Below are 22,563 nucleotides of genomic sequence, written 5' to 3' on the forward strand. Positions count from 1 at the left end.
CTAGTTAGTGAACCCGGTTTTACCTAAACCCCCACTCACGCCTCGATCCTCCCCCCCTTCTCTTCAGCAGGTCATCTCCCCCTCGAAATCTGCAGCTCCCTCCTCCATTCCCTGGGTTTCATCTCCCCATCAGCCGGTTCTTCATCTGGTCTGAGTCCACCCTCCCTCTTCTGCAGCGACGAGACAACCCCGAAACGAGCGACGAGACCACCCTCCCTCTTCTGCAACGTGCTTCATCCCTCTCGACCACTCCGCATCCAGAGATATGCGGAAGAGAACAAAAGTCCAGAGATCTGCGGCCACAGAGGACTTTTCCTCACTCGGGTAAACCTAAAAATAATATGCCAATGCTCGATTAGTTTGGGTTTGTGATGGAAAAGTACCTGGTGATTGTAGTCTGGACGATTTTTTTTTTTTTTTGGTTTTGTGACAAGTGCTTGTAGTCTCTCATTGTCCATTTGATCTCGATTGGTTTGTGTCGTCTGTTAGTCATATAGAGAAGTTGTCAAAGTGCCATTCATTCTTCTCCGAGATGGATGTTTTGATTTATTCTTGGTGTGATACCCTAAAAGAAGTCCACAACAAGATTATAGTGTTTTTACAGTGTTAAAATTAATACCCATTTGTACATACACGACAGAGGGAGCCGTGACGGCGACTAGGAGTGCTGGGCAGAGAAGGGGCGACGCGGGATTCAGATGTGTTGAAATTCGAAATTGTAAAAGTAGGTCTTCAAAACGTTCGTTTTTGAGTTGAAAAAAAAAAAAAAAAAAAGACAGCCACGTCAGGTGTGGGGTGTTTGTTGATGAACACTGGCTAATTAGTAGAAAAACTCGTTCAATTTTATTTGGGGTCTCTAGGGGTTTAGAGAGAGAGAGAGAGAGAGAGAGAGAGAGAGAGGGAGGGAGTATTTAGAAGGGAATTGTGGGGATTCGAAGCGTGTTGGTAATATGAGATGCCATCACTGCGCAGGTCCCCTTTCCGAGGAGATGGTTCGTGCCTTTTCCTCTAACTTTCTTTTATCTCTTCATTGTTTCTGCTTCAAAATTCAATTTCCTGCGGCCTTTTGATTGCAGGAAACTAGTCAGTGGACTGTTCCACCTCTTATTAGGGATAGCTTTTCCATGTTATTTTTCCCATTCCCTTTCTCCTTCATAACCAATTTGGTCGTTTTTCTCGCCTAAATTATGCTAATTCGACAATTTGAGGATCTTAGTCAAAGGTTTGTTTAGATCATCTTCTATTTTCACATACCCACTTGTGACTTGCCACAATTATAAAATATTTCAATAAGCTTCTTCAACTATCTCTTCTTAGTTTTGAGTGCTGGCTTTTAATAATGTTTTTTTTTTGTGACGCAGATTGGCTCTGCTGTTGGTGGTACAACTAGTGCATTTTATGGATTCAACCACAGTACCGTATCCCGACCCTTTCTTTTACTTTTTTTTATTCTTTATATAGCTTGTTATTCATTAGATGTTTGATATATCGGTTTTTCTTCTCTACATGATTATTTTTGTTTCTCTGGTGAGTAATTTTTTTTATAAGTAAACGATCATATTAATAAGAACATGCATAACCCAAGTACACAAGATGATATACAAGAGGTAAATGGGTTTTACAAGTATGCAGTTGAACACTATTTTAACCCACACTTGTATCTATATGTATTCGTGAACATGAACCACAAAGCTTAATGTTTAAATATTCATTTGATGTGAACGCATTTATGATTTGAAAATCAACTATTATCTCTGTCTTATGCAATATTTGGCTTTTGTGCATATATATGGACTTAGCGAGCAAGTTAATGCATTATTTTTGGGGGCGTGAACATTGATCCAGGCTAGATTCATTTTCTTTATTCGTTTATTTGCCATTTCAGTTATGCCAATAGTCCGGAGATGGGTAAAAGGCCCTATGTGGTTGCATTTTCTCATTGGTGTAAGCTTCCCAATGCTTTTGTAATGAGTGCTTTTCCTTAATTGTCTCTTTCCTTTTTGTGGTTTTGTTTCTCGTTAAGTCCTTGCAGGCCTATGCTTTGAGGGTGTATGTTAAAATCTTAAAATCTTCATGAAATTGTCTAGGTGTTTTTTTCATAGGAGTTTTATGAAAATAGCGCTAGACCTCTTAGGAAACAAGGGGTCCATGAACTATGTTTGTCTTGAATAATAGACCTCTTAGGAAACAAGGTGTCCAGCAAACTATGCTAGTCTTTAATAATAAATAATGGTGTACGGGTCCCTGAAATAATGTCAATATACAATATACATGTAGAGATGCCTGTGTGCAGTGTGTTTTTGGGTCTTTAATTTAATATTTTTTTGAACCCCAAGGGGTTGGCCCAAGTGGTGAAGGTCTTGGTCTTAGGGTATCACTCCCTTCAAGGTCCAAGGTTCAACACCTCATAGGTGCTAACAATCCTTTGGGGTCACACCTCCTGGTGAAAAGCCAACGATTTAACCAGTTCCGTGTAGGGAAACTTCTGAGGGTGTAGTGCACGAGACCATGGTTTACTTTGTAGGGGTGGGTCCGAAGGGCCCTGCCTTGGAGAGGTTTTTCAACATAAAAAAAATATATATATATTTTGATAAGTTTTTTTTAACCGATTTAGCCAACATGGGGGAATTGAATTTGACAACAATATATACACAATAAATTGCTTGTTTATTGGTAGAGGCGTCTATGGGTAAGTGCATATGCTCTTATTTGCCTTTTTACACCTCTACTAAATTTCTGCTTCTCTTTGGTTTGCTTCTTGTTATGCAACATAGGGTATGCCTGTGGCAGGTCCACAAGTTACCACAAATTGGGGGATTACCACAAAAAGGGGTCTAGGGAATGGGATCACATGAACAATTTTTTTTGGGGGGGTGGGGTGGGGTGAATGAAACATCAGGGCTAGGATAGAGTGGTGAAGGGATGTGTGCTTGCTTGTGGTGGTCAGCACAACAAAGGAATTATTTAGATTTGCTTCCAATTATGTATCCGGGATAGATTTGCATGGATCACCTCTTTGTGCATTTGTGTACTTGTGATCAATGGCGCATTCATAGATAAGAAATAAAATGCTGATAACCCTATCTCTCCGGTAGGATAATGTTTGTTGGATTTCAAAAAACCTTGAAATCATCAACTGATCTGACCACCTGGGGCCACTAGGGGCTTGTTTGTTGCTCTATATTCTGCTTTTCAAGTTATAACTTACAAGTCCTCTCTAGCTCATTGATTTTTGTTGGTCATTGTCTCATTGTGGCCTCTTTGTCAAGGTTGTTACTCTGCATTTCTAGAATCAAGACCCATGGGGCTATCACATGATTAAGTTTAATGTATTTGTTATGATCTTGTGATTCCCCCACCCCCCCCCCCCCCCCCCCCCCCCCCCCCCCCCCCCCCCCCCCCCCCCCGATCACAACATCCATTTGGCTCGACCATGGGTGTATCACTTTGGCATCATGATACGTTAGCACAAGCGAATTTTGTGATTTGTTGACCCAAGGGTCATAGGACTCATACCAAATCCAAAAAAAAAAGAAAAGCATTTTTTCAACATCGTTTATGTGACATTCTTTATTATCTTGGAAAAGGAAAAGAAGAAAAAGGAGCATGATATCTCATGGTGTGAAGTTTATAATCTTTTGTAACACCCCGCTTCCCAAAAAGACATTTTAGAATTTTTGGGAGCTAATGTGCTACTACTAAACTTAAACTTAAATCTTTTTAACAAGAGCTAGATGCGAAAGATTTCCATAAATAACAACCTTTAATAAATACTGAAAATTCAAAATAAATTCTGCGGAAGCACTTATTTAAAAAAAATACGGAAGTCTCATGTGCTTATCAAAATTATTTATTTAAACTATAAATCATAGAAAAAAAATCATAGTATAATCTATCTAGGCCTCTACCTCGCCTCCTGGGGTTAAGTCCTGTCCTACAGTCTCATCTTCATAAATATCATACCTGGGATAGTTTAAAAACATAAAAACAAGCTAAAATGAGTCGAATATTTAATAAGTAACACATCATACAGTAAACATAATAAACATAAGGTTTCTTGAAAAACGTGCATACTCATAAATACATATGTAATTAACATGGACTTATCTTTTACTTATCACAGGCCGTTACCCACTGTTGATTCTCGTGAGTTAGGGTTAGCGAATCTAAGTAGATTCTGATTTCGCCCATGGTTGTGGGTTGTGGAATCCATACATAAGGAAGACATACTGGGTGCACTACCAGCATGCACGACCTGGCAATGCAATATGCCCATGACATAGGTACTGTCTTCGTATCATAACATAGGTCGTTACATATTTTATCATAATCATACTTGCATACTTGTCATTTCATAGATTTTAAAAGAAATCACATACATACTTGTCATATCGAATCATAGATTTCTAATGAAATCGCATTCTTTCATAAATATTGTGATACATGTTCTCTCACATAAATTCATGACTTTTCATAGATAATTTTATACATAACTCTCACATAAAATAATTTTATGCATAACTCTCACATAAAATCATGAATTTTCATAAATAATTTTATGTATAACTCCCACATGAAATCATGCATTTCATAAATAATTTTATGAAATAACTCACATAAAATCATGCATTTCATAAATAATTTTATGCATAACTCTCATTTAAAATCATGCATTTCATAAATAATTTTATGAAATAACTCTCACATAAAATCATGCATTTCATAAAATATTTTATGAAATAACTTTCACATAAAATCATGCATTTCGGTACGTAAAAAGGGGCTTCCAATGAAGAGCTTACATACATAATATCTTTTATAAAAAGACAAGCAGTTTACCGTAGATACGTGTAAGGATATGATCATGCTACTTACCTTGCAGCGCTAATCCACTATTTTCAGCGTGTAGTCGGTTGCCTATAAAAATAAACACGTAATTTTCATAAATTTCTAATTAAACATGTGATTTTATTTAAAACCTAAAATACTAAAATAGTTTATATTTCCTAAACTTAGATTCTTCCTAACACTAAAATATTCTCATCTTTTAATCCTAAATAGGTATGGGTATTTTTGGAAAACAATACAAAGGGCATTTTTGTAATTTAACTAACCCACCTAAAATTGATTTTACGGGTTGCATGCATTCGGATTGGGTTTTACGCGGGTTGCATGCATTCAGGTTGGAAGGCTCAAATCACATGGCCTATACTCTAAAAGAACTAGTCAATTATACAATTGGAGCCCTATTAGAACCTTATAAAGAGCAAGAACTTCTCATTCTCAAGCAATGTGGGATCTTATACACCACATACTCTTATCCATATCATATGGGGTATCACAATCTACCCCCTGTAAATTCTCGACGTCCTCGTCAGGCCTGTCCATTATAGGTGGCATGGCTCAAGTCCCACATTTCTGATTAGGATGGGCTCTGATACCATTTACAACGCTCCAATGGAAGGCCCAAACCACATGGCCTATACTCCAAAAGGACTAGTCAATGATACAATTGGAGTCCCATTAGAACCTTATAAAGAGCAAGAACTTCTCTTTCCCAAGCAATGTGGGATCCCATACACCACCTACTCTTATCCATATCATATGGGGTATCACAATCTACCCCCTTAAACATGCAACTCGATCCTAAGTTTAGGCTATAAATAAGTTTTTTATAATTTTTTTTATATAGCTATTATTATTATTATTATTATTATTATTATTATTAGGTTTTACATTTATTAATTTTAATATGATTATTATTATATTGTTATGATATTTTATGTATCACTCAATTTTGTGCAATAGCTGCTTACTCAGTCGACGAGCAGTTTCTCCACTTCGCACGTCTCTTTCCCTAGGGTTTATTTTTATGGTGTTATCTACCACCTATATGTTTATACGCTAGATCTTTTGCATGAAGAAAACCTCACGCCGCAGATTGAGAACTATTTCTAGCCTCTGCCCAGCCGCACTCAGACCCCTGCCCAGAGTATGCTGACGCCACCTTTGACCACCTCAAGGGATGACCAACACAGTCCTGTCTTGCACCCATTGAACAGAGCACCGTTAGGGCCACGACTCGACGACGAAACCACCGCGGCGACCCCACTGCGCAGACCATGCATGACCATGAAGGACCTTCGAGCGCTGTCATGTACACCACGCTGCGGCCTCTTGCAGTACCCTTAGATGAGCACCTCGACGAGGCCTCCGTGAGACGTAACCAGCCACCAGAATAGCCGCCCTTCCCCACTCTCAACCACCGTGCAAGGCCAAGAGCCCCCAAACACAGTGAGCCTCGTCGTGCGCCACCTTCTTCACGGAACCATATTAGTGAACCTCTGTTTCCACGTCTGAAAACAGAGTCGTCGCCCTCCTCCACGGTAGCCACTTCAAGAGGTGCCGAACCACCTCTCCGATGACTCAGGAACCACCGACCAGCGCAGCCCCGTCGAGCCCACTCCCTTCCGGTAAGCCCACGACCGCCGCCAGTCTCCTCTCCTTCTCGGTTATTTTCGATAGTTTTCGATTTACCGTCTCTCTCTCTCTCTCTCTCTCTCTCTCTCTCTCTCTCTCTCTCTCTCTCTCACAGTTGCATAGTGGCCCACTGGCCGGAGTCGCCACCGCGCCCAGCCACGAGCCGCCGCTAGTTGTTGATCACGGTAAGCCCCTGCCCAGGAACCCAGTCACGCCGCTAGCCACCCAAACCACCATCGTAGTGGCCTTCTCCCTCTCTCGGTGAGCTCCTCTATTATCGCACGGCCTGTTTCTTTTGTTTGGTTTCCATGGGTCCTAAATCTCTAGATTGTTTGTTTCATAACGGGCCTTTGGGCCCTAAGCTCATTCGGCCAGTGCTTTTCTTGAGACTAGTATGCTGGGCTTATTTTTAAGTGGATTTTATGTTTTAAATAGTATTACGGGTCAGGTTACACTTTTACAGAAACTATTTTAATTATGTTTAAATGGACTTATATTTTAAGTTGAGTTTAATTTTATTAAATAAATATATTAGTCACAAGTTCATTTTTATTAGAAAATGCTTAAAGAATTTGAAATGTATTTTAAAGTGTACTATTGAGCCTATTATTTTAGTTAATATTCTCCTTTGTCTATTTAGCCAGATTTTAATAAAATTATTAAGTTATATTTTAAATAGAAATAGAGAAATATGTTAAGAATATTTAAATGATATTATTATTTATTTGATTTCTTGTTTAATTATGTTAATTATAAGAAAGGAAACCTATTTTAAGAATTTAAGTTTTTATGACTTATTTATAATAGAATTGATTATATCTCAAGTATTACACTAATTTATATTTTGAAAGTGAGAATATGCTATTAGTATCGTAAATAATTTAAAATATCAGTATTCATTGATTTAGTGATAAACAGAATATTTATTTGATTATGTTCTACGATGTGAATTTAATTAAATAAAACTTAGTTTAAGAATTTAAGTTTATGAATTTTTTTAAAATAGTTCGAGTATTCTTCTAAATTATAAATTAGTATTTTAAGTAATTTAGATATTAGGATTTATTGAAGTGTTTAACACTATTTTTAGATTTGTAGATTTAATTAAGTAAGATATTAGTACTTATGTGATTCCAAACCAATTTAGTAATAGTTATTATTTCATATAGGTCTCAAGTTACGAAGTGTTATTCAAGAAGAAACGCAGCGAGGTAAGTAATTTGATCACAAGCTTAAGATTATCACAGTTCAGTTTATAGATAATTAGTATTCAAGCCAGTTCATTTCCAGCCAATTATTTATGCACCACTCATGTCATATGCAAACATGTCATCCAGTATAGCATACGATCATGTCATTCCGCATCATGTTTAAATTCAGAAATTATGATTATGTATGTAGTATGTCATGCATCTCATGTGTATAAGACACGTAAGCCATCTTAAATCCAAGTGAAAGATAAGATAAGATCAGTTAATAAGATAGTCATGCAGATGCATGGTACCAATGCAGCTCAGTTTCAGGGTGGATGTGCAAGCCACGAACTCAGTCGTGGTCCACCGTAGTATGCCAGAATACTATCAACGGCTCCCCTTGCGACCGCGGGATGTGGGGCCGATGCACAACCTCACACACAGGGTTAAGTGTGTTGGCCAGTCAGATAAATCAGTTAGTTCAGTTAAAACAGTCATGCATAGCACAAGTATCAGTATGAATAGTCATGATTTTAAACTCTCAGCATGAAAGTTTTTATGAAAATCTTATATTTAGTATGTTTACGTTGTGATAGATTCCTTGCTGAGTCTTCAACTTATTTTTGTTTATTTTCATGTTTTAAACCACCCAGGTGATGATGATGATTACGAGCAGGCAGGCCAGGAGTAGAAGGAGCATTAAATTTTTGTTCAGACTTTCTAAAATAAAACATGTTTTTATGACATGAGTTTTGTTCAGTTTATTTCATTTAATGTTTTTAGAAGACTTTTTATTATACCTTTTCTACAAAATAAATTGCTGATTTCATTTATGAAATTTAAGATCTCTTGCCAGATTTTATTTTTATGAAAAGTACGTGACACTCTTAGCCTACAAGAAGGGGGTGTTACAATTTGATATCAGAGACAGGTTAAGGCTATAAATAAGTTTTTTGTAATTTTTTTACGTGGGTTGCATGCATTCGGGTTGGGTTTTACGCGTGAAGCAAAGGGTAGAGGCTTACTGAGAGCTAGGCGTGAGGCTTTCGAGCTTGGTGGTGCTGAACGACGGGGATGGGTGGTTCCTCAGTGGCTCAAGGCTGGAGAGATAGAGAGAAACCGAAAGCTTGAGAGAGAGAGAGAGACCAAGTGAGAGGGACTAGATGAACGAGAGAGGGAGGACACAGCGTGGGGGAAAACAGAAACTTACCGTGAGACGAATAGGAGGCGTGCGACGGTCTGGGGTGGCTTGAGGTGCTCGGCGGCCCTTTCTGTGCTGGTGGCAATGAGGCGAAGGGCTGGCGAGGTGCAGTGGTTTTTGGCTCACGGTGGGGTATAAAAATCCCTTGTTTTCGATGGTGAAAACAAAGCACCCTCTCTACACCTTTCGGTAGTTGCTGCCGTTTACGTGGGCTACGGAAAAACTTTATTTGCCGTGTGATGGTTGCTGCATGTGAGAAAACTGGTGGTTCTTGGTGCTGTGGCTGAGAGAGGAGACGTGAGCTAGGGGTGTTGGAGGGTGAACGTTAGTGTGGACAGGTGGTGAACTGGGGTAGCTGCGCTGCGGGACTAAACATGGGGCTGTGGCCGTGGCTTTCGGTGGGCGTCATGGAGGAGGTCTTGGGTGGTCTGCTGGACGAACTGAGGGGAGGTGGTGGAGGTTGTGTTCGTGACTTACGGGGTGAGGGGTGGCATCGGCGTTGAGGAGATTCAAAGTATATACATATATACATATATATATATATATGTGATAGAGAATGGTGATAGAGAACATTCAAAATAAAACCTAGGGAAAGAGACGTGCAACGAGTGAGATGACTAGACGTGCATGCGGAGGAAACGGGTGCAATGAAGCCGTGCATGCATAGGTTTGATACGTGAGAGGAAGATTCACGATGGAGGATTTGTGGCTTGCAGTTTTTGGTGAGTGAAACGTGTATATATACATATATGATTGAAAACCTAAAAGAAAACCCTAGATAAAAAGAGACGTGAATGTGCATGAGTGAAATGTTTGAAATTCATAGAAGAAAAATATGATAGAGATGAGTTTTTTTATGAAAATGACTCATGAGTTTGGAGAGAAAATAATAATAATAATAATAATAATGGAGCCTTAATTTAAAAAAATAATAATCTATCCGATAAATTCTCTAATGGGCTTTAACTCATTTATTAAGTTTAACAAAATTATTCGTAATTTATTTCAAAAAAATAAAATATAAAAATCGGGTCGTTACATCTTTTGATAGTTATGTTTTGGCTTAGTGTCATGTTGGTGCTCATTAATTTTGTTCATATTTTAGGGAAGTGATATATCATGTAGGTTGTTAGAGAGGTAAATGGGGGTACGACTTTAGATAGGGTTGAGTGGCATAAAGGAATTGCTGCCATCCTAATTGGGATAACAATTTTCCGAGTTGTTGAGTAGATTATGTTGGTTCTATTAATAGAAGTTCTTCACACACACACACACACAACTTCAGAATTCAGGATGCTTATGATGCTCCTATTTTTTTCTTTGTATTTTTTCATGTGTTTTGGCTAGATCCTGTCGAAGCATACTTTGTTCTGAACCTAAAGCTTCATTGTTCAACTGCAGGCACCACCTGTGATACTATTCTCTTCCGCTTGTGCAGGATTTTCAGGTCAAGATATTTTTCTCATACGTCAATTTTTGTAGTCTTAGTTTAACATGTTAATGATCTCAATACCATCAAAGTGACAATTTTCACCTCGTTTTTTTTTTCCTTCTTTCCGTTGATGACTAATGGCTCAAAAAATTGTTATACCATACCTAAAAACACCCTTGTGCATCAATGCCAATAAACTCTTCTGCCAGAGACCTCTTAGGGCCCGTTTAGATATCAGCCGTTCGACACGGCACAACGCAACATAACACAACCGAAGCAAGTCAGGAGAACTTTAGGATTCGTTGGTTTATGAATTTGAGCAGTGATATTTACACAACATATTTTACAATATATTTCACAACATATATTATAAAATAAAGATATTTTTGTAAAATGATATTAATTTTATAAGATATTTTATAAAAATACCCCTCCTTTAAAATATTGTCGTGAAAAGTGTTGTATAAAGTGTTGTGTGTTTATTATTTTTCTATGAATTTAAGATGAGATGAGATGAGATATTTTGTTGAAAATTAAATAAAATATTATTGTAATATAAATTTTTAATATTATTTTTATTTTGAGATTTAAAAAAATTGAATTATTTATTATATTTGGTGAAAAAATTTGATACAATTATAAAGATTATATGAGATGAGATAATTTGATTTTGTATAACCAAACCAATCTTAATCTTAAGACTTTAATGAACACAACACCACATAAATTTGCAGTTAACCGATAAATAAGAGAAACGTTTTTAACAACTAATCAATGCAAACCTGTTGGGTTTTTTGCTCCTAGGCTAATTTCACATTGTGAGAAATGAGAAAGTGGCTTATAAAAGGAGGTTCTTTGACAAAGTGTATCAATCAAAGTTTAACTAATAACTTTTATTTTAGTAAAATTTCTCTATTTGGCTTTTTTTTATAAAAGGAAAAGAGGTGAAGGTTAAAATTTTATTAGTGGGGAAGTTATGTAGATGTCCTTGGGATGAGAAAAAAAATTTTGTGTTGTTATTATTTCTTTATTTTTCTTAATATTCCTGCAAATGATTAATCTTACTAGGTGAATTTAGGAGATCCAAATACCCAACAAAACCACGTTGAATCCAAACTCTTTGTTGCACAGAGAAATTTAGGATTTCTTCTGCAGATGCATTTGCGATATAAATCCTAGACTCTTGATTAACAAAAACTTTTGAGGAAGGAATTTAAGCCTCAGTCACACTTTGGATTCAATTCAGAAAGCCAAGGAAAAAAATTCCCTTCCGGCATTACAAAGTTTGGAGAGAGAGAGAGAGAGAGAGGCTGCAATTACCTCCCAGTGCAGCCGATTGGAAATGCTATGCCTGAGTCCAGTTCTATAGTGCGGGTGAATAAGAGAAAAGGAAGAGTGAAGAAGAATTGCTCCGCCCGAGGAAATGCCATGCGATTACCTCCGGCCTGTTTGCGATCCTTCCTGGTTCTGCCTTGCTTCACTGAGTTCACTCCCATCTCCCATCTCGTTAAATGAGTAAATATTGAGTTGAAAACATTTCGCACGCTCCCTTAGAACTCGCATGCATATGAAAACAGGTAACAGACTACAGCCAATTGGAAAACTTATCTCATAGACAATTTGATAAATTTCACTTAACATGCCATTAACGCTTCACGTGTATAAAATATCAAAAATTCACAAACATTTTAAAAAATTTCCATTTTAAATTAAAAATTAAAATTAAAAACCAGTAAAACAAGAAAAACAATGTATTAAATCATTAAAATTTAAAATCTTGAAATAAAATAAAATAAAAGATAAATGTTTTGTCATTGTTTTCTAATTATTTTCTTTTATTTTTAAATTTAAATAAATGTGCTTTGCTTTGTTAAACTTTAGTTTCTTTAAATTTAATATTTTTAGGTTTTAGATAGAAAGTTTTTTCATTTATATAATGTCAAGAAGAGTATGCATTGCATCAACTATATATGGCATAAAATACCTATAAATTTCCATATCCTTCATTATTCTTGCATGTTAAGCTAGTTTGTGAGCTACTTTGTTGGTGATAGGCCGAATGGCATTATAAGCCACGTAGATGACTCGACTAAAATGAGGGGAAAAAAAACTCAACAAAGATGGCAATCCTTCGGCATATAAAAGAAGCTGCCATCCTTCAGCATATAAAAGATGCATCAAGCAAGTATGAAAGATGATCTCCCTGTTTAATAAAATCTATTGGGTTCTCATTCTTAGAACCGAAAGCGAAGCGTACATTCCATTATCAAATATATCCCTCTTTGGTGGGAAGTCTAACCGTTCCATTCCAACTTCTTGTAAGCTTTATTCAAATCTAACTTAATATACACAAGACATTTTACAGCCATTCTTCTATACTCCAGAAAAAGAAGCACTATTTCAAATGTTAATCCTGAAATCTCTCTCTCCCCGGACCCCGTTTGATATTTTCCCCCTACCATTCTCTCCGTCTGGCATCTATTGTTTCACGTGTTTGTGTTTGCCACAATACTTGTGGACCCAATTCCCATCCCATTTGAATTTTAGGCTTCCAAATCTGAACTTTTAATGCTACGTTTAGATGTTAAGCTGAGTTAAAATGAATTGAATTCTTTATGAATAGTAGTGAGTTGAGATGGTGGAGTAACTTTTGTAGGGCCCCCTTAAGATGTGTTTGGATGTTAAAATGAGTTTATATATGTAACATCCCATTCCCGTAGGTTAGGAGTGTTACGTGTTTTTCATAAAATAAACCCGGCCAGAGATCTCATATTTAATAAATGAAATTAGGATTTATTTTGTAAAAAAAAAATATAATAAAATGTCTTCCAAAAATATTAAATGAATAAATTGAATAAAATTTATGTCATAAAAGTAATTTTATTCTAGAATGTCTAAAACTAAATCAACTGCTCCTAATCCTGGCCTGCCTGCTCGTGTTCATCATCCTCACCAGGGTAGTTTAAAAATATAAAATTAACTAAAATTAGTCGAAAACTCAGTAAGAAATCAATCACAGCGTAAATATAATAAACATAAGGTTTTCATAAAAGTTTTCATACTGAGAGCTTAAAATTCATGACTGTTTATACTGATGTTTATACTATACATCACTGATTTATTTGAATTAACTGACTTAACTGACTGATCTGACTAGCCAACACACTTAACCCTATGTGGGAGGTTGTGCACCGGCCCACGTCTCGCGGCTGCAATGGGAGTCGTTGATAGTATTCTGACATACTATGGTGGACCACGCTTGAGTTTGTGGCTTGCACATCCACCCTAATCTAAACTGCATTGGTACCATGCACCTATATGGACATTTGGTTCTGGTTAACTGATCTTATCTTATCTTACACTTGAACTTAAGATAGCTTACGTGTTTTATGCACATGAGATGCATGACACAATACATACTTAATTATAATTTTTTAATCTGAACATGATGTGAAATGACATGATCGTATGCTATGTTGGATGACATGTTCGCATATGACATGAGTGGTACATAAAAATGGCTATCAAATAATCGGCGCTAATAATAATCTATATAAGCTAAAAAGTGATAATCCTAATTTGTGATCAAATTACTTACCTCGCTGTGCTTCTTCTTGAATCTCATCACTTATGCGCAATATTAACTATTACGAGTGGTTTGGATTCAGAGATGAGTTGAGATGGTTTGTGAATAGTAGAATAAAAAGTTGAATTATTTATTATATTATGTGTGGAAATTTGAAAAAGTTGTAATGATGAGATGAGATAAGTTGAGGTGGATTTTGAATGCAAACAAGACCTAAATTTGTCTAGGAACAACATGTAGTAATATTGTACTTAATTAAATTTATAATTTAGAAGATAGTCAAAGAAATCTTTGTTTAACACCATAATCAATAAATCTTGATATTTTAAATTACTTAAATACTAATAACATATTATAATTTAGTAGAATACTTGGACTATTTTAAATAAGTCATAAAAACCCCAATTCTTAAAATAGGTTTCATTTCTGAACATAATTATTCAAAACTCATAACATATTCCTTAATTTTTCTATTTAAAGTATAACATAATAATTTTATTAAAATCATACTAAATAGACAAATAAAATATTAACTAAAATATTAGGCTCAATAGTATACTTTAAAATATATTTCAAATTCTTTTAACACATTTTGAGTCTTTAATTAATATATTTATTTAAATAAAAACTCACCTTTAAAATATTAAGCCTAACCTAACAACAAATAAAATACTCAAGCCCACAAGAGTCCAAACCCAATTAGAATTACAAGACCCTTTAAAAGTAAGCCTAGCATTCTTTGTCTTAGGAAAAACACTGGTCGTATGGGCTTAGGGCCCAAGGGCCAGTTATGAATCAAAGGCTCTGGAGATTTAGAACACACGGAATAGAACAAAGAAGGAAAAGTCGTGCGTAAGTCCAAGTATTCTGCCATGGCTTACATCCGAAGGGCAGCAACGTAATATCACTAAAATAATCTTCACTAAAGTGCATAGGAAAGTTACAAGGCAATGTGTTAAAGCCTAAAGGGTATTTGTGTAAAACTTAGAGGTGTAAATTTAAATCGGAAAATTGGTCCGGACCGGTTCTTGAATTATGCAAACCGGCTGGAACCAGTCTAGTTCCGGTTCTACAATTTCTGGGACCGGACAGGACCGATTGGGGAAAAAAAATAAAAATTAATATTTTATATATAAGTTTTATACAAAATTAATATTATACAAAATATTTTATATATAAGTTTTATATATAATATATAATTATATGTGAAATTTTTATATATAATATATATAATTATATATCATATATGAAATAATTTCATATTATAATTTATAAAATAAAAGTTTAATCTTAAAGATGAAAATTTAATTGATCTTATGCTTTAAACATAAAATATATATACTAATTTATATTATCTATAGTCTAATTTATTATATAGCTATACTAATATATAAGTTTATAACTAATACTAATAGTCTAATATAGACTATAGTTATACTTATTCTAATATAGCTATACTAAATCACTATAAGTTTATAACTAATATTAATATATAACTATACTAATAGTATAATATTAATATTATTATATAGTCTAATATATTATATAGCTATATTAATATATAAGTTTATAACTAATACTAATAGTCTAATATACAATATAGTTATACTTATACTGATATATAACTAATACTAATCACTATAACTAAATCACTATAGTCTATTAAATGTATTACAGATTTTAGTAGTGCAGATTTTGTATTACAGATTTTTAGAACAAATTTTTTGAAGCAGTTTTTTTTTTTTTTTTTTTATTAACAGATTTTTATTTTTTAATGACAAACTTACATTTTAAAAAATCGAAAAATCGGACCGGAAATCGGTAAAACTGGAGATACCGGTTTAGGAGGGTAACCGATGCGTAATCGGTTTTGGAAAATACAAAACCGGTATATACCGGTTTAGTCCTAAATTTTGTCCAAAACCGAACTAGACCAGACCGATTATACCCCTAATAAAACTCATAACATTTGTATGAAGCAACTAAAAACAAAACCTAAAGCAACTAATATTGTGAAGAGAAACAAAGGGTAACGGAGAGAGGGTGCAATGCAGGGGCTCACTGAGAGGGAGGTTGATGTGTGGTGGTTCTGGGTGGCTGGCGAGAGTCACGGTGGTGCAACTGGAGGGTCCTTGTGGTGGTGCAACACAGAGAGAGAGAGAGAGAGAGAGAGAGAGAGCTGGCGGTAGAGCTTACCAAGAGGGAGGAAGAGCACGTGGCTGAGCTGGGTGGCTGATGATCGTGTGCTTACCGGGAGGGAGTGGGTGCGACAAGGTTGGGCTGGTCAGCTCTTTCTATGGTGGCCGGGAGGTGGTTCGACGTCCCTTGAGGTGGTTGGCGACGACAGCACAAGTACACAGCCAAAGAGCCACTGTCGATGAAGAGGGATAGAGAAAACGAAGGGGTGGGCTGGTCGGCATTTTATGGGCAGCCATGATAATGCTCCAATGTCTTTTGTGGTGTCTGGCGACGTGCCTTGGTGGTCTTCATGGTCATGCATGGTCTGGGCAATGGAGTTGCGCGGTGGTTCCGTCATCGAGTCATAGTCCTTTTTTAGTTGCTACTGATGGTGCTCTGTACCATGCGACGATGGCTTTCATCTTGGCCTAACAAGGTTGACGGCACTACTGGTGGGGGCAATGTAGATGACTTTAACGTGGGGGTTTGTTTTGCTTCCAGATGAGGTGGTTGTTGTGAAGTAAGGGCTGAGACGTGCATGGAGAATGTCTGTTGTTTTGTGTTGTATTTAATACAGAGGCTTCATGAGATTTTATAGAGGGAGAAATGAGGATTGATAGGATTTCTAAGTTTGTTTTCCATTAGGATGATCAATTAGGAGATACGATCAATTAGGAGATAAGGGTGGAGGTAGGAAGAAACAAGGCTTAAAGAAACAAAAGAACTCTAGTAGTTATTGAAAAATCTGAAGGGTCATACATATAAAATACCAATAACAATATGATAACGAATGTAAAATCTGATAAAATAATAATAATAATAATAATAATAATAATAATAATAGTTATATGAAAAAAAATACATAAAACTTATCTTATAACCTAATCTTAGGATCGGGTTGTTACAATATATATTTATGAGAATTTGAAAAATGTTGTAGGTCCCGCATATAAATAGGTGTTGAATTGAAAAATGGATGAGTTCCACGTACATGTTTTGAGTTGAGATGAGTTTAGTGGTTTGAGAGTTAGGTGTTTAAATGTTAGACTCAATTTAAAATTAGATTGAACTGAGTTGATCTCAGTATAGTCTAACAACCAAACGGGGCAATTATTGCTAATCTACTAAAGGGTGAAGGCGGCCCATGGGAAGGGCCCACATAATTATTAGCATATTATTATTATTGTTGTTGTTATTATTATTATTATTATTACCGTTGTCGTTGAAATCCTCTTATTTGGTTTATTTGAATAAAGAAATATGGAGGAAAATGAATGGACGGTTTGGATACTTTAAACTATCTTCTGTGAATAATAATTAAATAGTTTGACTTAAAATGTTTTATTGAGTTTTGCAAAATGAGATAAAAAAGTGAATAAAAATATTATAAAGTTAAAAAATTGTTTAATTATAATTTTTAATATTACTTTTATTTTTAAATTTGAAAAAGTAGTATTATTCTTTGTGTTTTTTAAGAGTTTGAGAAAGTTGTAATGATTAGATAACAAATTTGAAGACTTGAAATTAAAAGTGTTTTATATTTTAGTGATATTTAAAAATGAAATATTTTAGTGATATTTAAAAATGAAATATTTTAGAATATTTAAAAATACTTGAAAACAGTTGTAATATCAAATGGACCTTAGAGCATCCTCAATGGATTAACTAAAAGTTAAATCCATTGAATATTTAGCTATTAGAGAGCAAAATATGCTCACAATGGATTAGCTAATTTAGTTACAGTGACTTTCAAAAACATTTTCAAATTTGAAAGTTACTGTACATACATCAAATATATATTTTATCAATTATTTCTCTCTCCATTTCTTTCTATCACATATTTTATCACAATTGATATATTAATTTGAGTTAGTGATATATTAATTTAATTAGAATATGATTATTAATTAATATATAATAGGTAGAATAGTATAATATGATAAAATAAATTAAATCAATAATTAAAAAAATTAAATATTTTTGAAATTATTAGTTACTCATTATTGTATAATGAATAAATGGATAATCCAATATAGAGATTTGATGTGAATAATCAAAACTAAATTCATCTTGTATTATGTTATTGTTATATAATGAAAAAATAGTTATTCCAATGTGAAGATTTATGTGAATGGAATAGCTAAAAGTTAAATTTTTCTTACATTCATAAAAAATGTCATTTAGTTTTAGTTAATCCATTGAAGATGCTCTTAGATAAACAAACAATTGAGCAGACGCGAAAAGGAAAAAGAAAAACATCATAATTAGCAATCTATTTGACAAATATACAAGGTAGTGAGTGAGTGATTTTAAAACAAAACATTCCTTTTGTTTTTCAAAATTTTCCCAGTCCTTCCCTTCCCGGGGGGCTGGATGGCGTATACAAAAGTTGGAATCCCAAAATCTATTTTTTTATTGAATTAATATGGGGAGCAGCCACTGTTTGGGAGAAGCCATTTTGCACACTCTATATGGCATCATCCAAACCGGGCTGAGAGAGAGATGATGAATGAGAGGTGGAGAGCGAGAGAGAGGTGGAGGGCTTGTCTGGCTCGGAGGAGTCGCGGTGGTCAGGGGAGATGCTCAGTGGGGCTAGAACTGATGCACGGCGGTGATAGGGCCGTCAGTGGCCCCAAGCCCGAGCTTGTGTGAAACTCATTTTATGGGTCGTTTGCGTGTGTGCGACGAAGAGAAAGAAGGAGGTTCGTGGTGGCTAGGTCTACGAAAGGTGGTCACCAGTGTGATGTGGTGGAGGTGCGGTGGCTGCGTACGGCGGCACAAGTGAAGAGAAATAGGTGAAACCCATTTCGGTTGGGTTACCGCAAGGGAGAGAGAGAGTTGCGCATGGGGGAGATCGATAGCAGCTGGCTTGGTCGTCAACGTGAGGGGGAGTCGCTGGTGGTGACGGTGAGGCTGGGCGGCGCACGGCGGCTCCAGGCTGGACTGAAGGAGAATCGGGCTCGAGGAGAATTGGGCCAGAGGAGAGAGAGAGAGAGAGAGAGAGAGAGAGAGAGAGAGAGATGAAAAAAAAAAGATTTCTTGGTTGGACATACAGCCACGTAGTGTGTGCAATGTGTGCACAGCTACAGTGACTGCTCTGTAGCATTACTCTTGTTTATTCAGTTCGAAAAATCTGAAGTATAATATATATATATATATATATATATATGTGTGTATGTAATGAAAGAATAACGACCAGGGTCACACAAAGTAGTGGCCTTCAAACGTGTGGCTCTTCCTGTAAAAAGTGTAATCCAAGCATCCGAACCATTAAACAATTCGTCGCATCACATTCACTCTTCCCAGCCCTGAATAATTGATGCAGTATACAACGGCCTCTTTCTTTTGGTTTTAACTTTTAATACACATAACATATTCCGAATACTACTGCAGCCAGTTTAATTGGACCAAAAAGTTGTTCCCTCCTTATGCTCCCCATGCATCATAATGACATCATATCTCTTTTATTCAATATTAACTCAGCGCCCAAAACTATAATTAATTAGATTTAATAAATAAATAAAGGTTCATTCGATCGCTTCAGTGACAATGAGTAATGCTACTCATCATCTTAACTTTTATCATCATTTTATCATCCTATAATATGATATTAGATAACTGAAAATTATTTATTACATTTTACTTGTGAACCTATTATATAATGACACATAATGGGATGATGAAAAGATGATGAGAATTGAGATGATGAATAAATTTTTTGTTTGTCAAATGAAAAAGAAGCATGGATGGAGGGGACAGTTCGGAAAAAGAAGTCCGGCCAGAGTGAAAGTTTAGTGCTCTGGAGTCTGGACCTAGCATATATTGCTCATGCTAACAACTGGACTATCCAACGAATGAATATGGTAGAGCATATATGCATGAAATAGACACCTAGCTCCTTTTAAGAAAGTATATATAGAAGAAGAATGTGTCGAATAAAGTACCGTTATCGGTTTTGTACAAAATCATAAAAATAAAAATAAAAAAAATAAAAAGAAGAAGAAGGAGATATAATATGTACCGTTATCGCCAGTACTTATCATAAACTATTTTAGGAATGAAACAACTAGCTAGACATGGGACAGGATGATTTTGGTAGAAGGCCGCCTTGTTGCATGTCCTAGCTAGGAAGTAGGAACCAAAGTGCCGGCCAGTAACGGACCTCCAATATTTACATTTTGCGTACGATTAATTAAGTTTAATTATTTGGTCGACGGTACACCGTATACAAAACGCCTCTTACAAATTAATTTATTTGGCGACTAGAGACTTATGTTCCTATATATATATATATATATATATATATATATATATATAATGTTCTTAATAACCATTTATAACAATATAATTACTTTATTACAAAAGCAAGCTGTATGATATTCGATCAGCTTCTTTTATTTTATTTTTTTATTTATTTTTGTCTTCCCTTTTAATGACACACACACACTGTATTAATAGCGCATGCCACAGTAACTCGAGTACAAATTTATATATACTAGACACGAATGGATGTATATATATTAGCCGTGCTACGTATACGTACATTCATGTCATGAGCTATATATATATATGGTACGTACGTATGAGCTCACGATCAGCTGAAGGATAATGGGTAAAACCAAGCAGTACTCTCTAAATTAACACGGAAATATTCTACTAGAGTAGAGTGACATTACATATATATATATATATATATATACAAGGGTCACAGCCGGCCTCATCCTGAATGTTGTTGGAAGGCATCTAACTAAACTAGCTTATAAAGTGGAAAAAGCTGGGTGGGAACTAAGAACCCATTTTTTGTGGCTTTGGGTAGAGAAGAATAACTAAATTCTTGACTTGAGAATATGACCTATTGGCTTTAGTTTGAGTTAGGATTCTAAAATTCCTATTCCATAGGAATCTTTTGGACGTTTTTTCGGCCCCCAACTTTTCTCCACAAGGAATAGCATTCCGCGGTCATTTCTTACTTTCTAATTGAGCCACTGCCAGCATGTGTGGTCAACAAGTCACAGCCAATAGGCGCCTTAGCAAAGTTTTTGCTTATGATTGACTAGTCCATAACATGATTCTCATACATATATATATATATATATATATGATTTGCTTCTATTTTTTGCAGTTTCTTCTCGTCCTCAAAAGTAAATTTATATTGATATAAAATCCACAAAAGGAAGTGTAAGTTCGAGAACAAAAATCCTTCTCTGTTCCAAAGAGGAGAGAATAACATCATAAAGATCAGAGGCCGAAGGTAATAGCAATTAGTTAACAAGATCAGTAAAAGCGAAGTACTATTCCCTGATTATGTTCAAAACAGAAGCGCATGAAAGAAAGAGAGAGATTTGAAGTATGTGAGGGCATTTGGGCAAGGCCGCAGTATCAAGGAAAGCTAAGTACTTTACATGTACCATTATCAGAAAGATCACTGTTGAGAGACATGAAATAAAGTTGCAGCAACATGTTTACTCTATTTACGTCTGGTCACAACCACATTAATAATTAGACAGCCATCGATCCCTAACCTCTCCAAACGAGAACGTTTTTCATTTCCTGCAGCTAGCCACTCTCTCTCTTTTTAATTTCCCCTTTTTTTTTTCTTTTTTTTTTTCAGTCAAATACTTGTTAACTCTTGGCAGGACACAATTAAATCTATCATTTTGGATTCGGTTCTCTAGAATTTTTTGTCCAATTAAAATCCATAATAAATTACATAGAGAAATAGACATCATGCATGCATGCATGTACTGACGTCCACTTGAATAACATAAAATCCACATATTTTGTTTATCGCTCTCAAAATCTACCTTACAATTCGGACAATCAACTCTAAATGATTCTGATCCATAAATCTGTCATATTTCCTACGCTACCTTACATTATATTATATATATGGATTGTTAATTCAAATATGCTATAAAATGACGTCCCAGAATTTTGAAGGTCCTTGTTGCGAATCATCAAAATCCAAGAGAATTCGCCAAGTTGGTAAGACATGAGTTCAAATACCGAGAGCAATTTAGAGCTATATCTGGCATGGTACCAAATCCCTGCCTCTTGTGCAATTTATTCCTATCCACATGCCAGCAAACTATTTATTAGGAATTTTGCTTTAGCGCTTTACATAAAGGCCGGTTTTATAGATTCTCTCAAACTGCATTAAATATCCTCACAAATCGGAATCAACGATCTTTCTATGAAAGGTCAGTCTGAAGTAATCTGCAGATATTATTCAAGGAATACGAATTATTTTCTTTTTGATTTGTTTATTTTAATGATCGAGCTCTTAATTAGCCTCTTACAAAGTCATTAATTAGTTTAGCAAATGCTCGTTTTAAACGTATCTAGAGTGCTCGTTAGGTAGGTATCTTCGTATCAGCTCTGTCCTCATTCATGAACAAGTTAATTTGTTTTTGTATCGCATTTAATTTGATGGAGATTTGGCAGATTTGATCTCCATAACTTATATACGAATTTATTCTGCATTAGCTGTTGA

The 22,563-nt window shown here is 35.4% G+C and overlaps 2 long non-coding RNA genes across 2 annotated transcripts; one reads left to right on the plus strand and one right to left on the minus strand.

The window, feature by feature from the left end:
* The first annotated feature begins 1,353 nt into the window (after window positions 1–1,353).
* LOC121264166 lies at window positions 1,354–10,321 on the plus strand. Its single transcript, XR_005940462.1, has 3 exons — window positions 1,354–1,413; window positions 1,886–1,944; window positions 10,276–10,321. It is a non-coding gene; the product is annotated as an uncharacterized LOC121264166 (long non-coding RNA).
* On the minus strand, window positions 6,375–21,619 carry LOC121264165. The gene is made up of 3 exons (XR_005940461.1): window positions 21,609–21,619; window positions 12,766–12,777; window positions 6,375–6,499 (listed from the first exon to the last, which is right to left on the minus strand). It is a non-coding gene; the product is annotated as an uncharacterized LOC121264165 (long non-coding RNA).
* Between the last annotated feature and the right edge of the window lie 944 nt (window positions 21,620–22,563).

Source organism: Juglans microcarpa x Juglans regia, chromosome 5D, assembly GCF_004785595.1.
Source record: "Juglans microcarpa x Juglans regia isolate MS1-56 chromosome 5D, Jm3101_v1.0, whole genome shotgun sequence".
Lineage (NCBI taxonomy): Eukaryota > Viridiplantae > Streptophyta > Magnoliopsida > Fagales > Juglandaceae > Juglans > Juglans microcarpa x Juglans regia.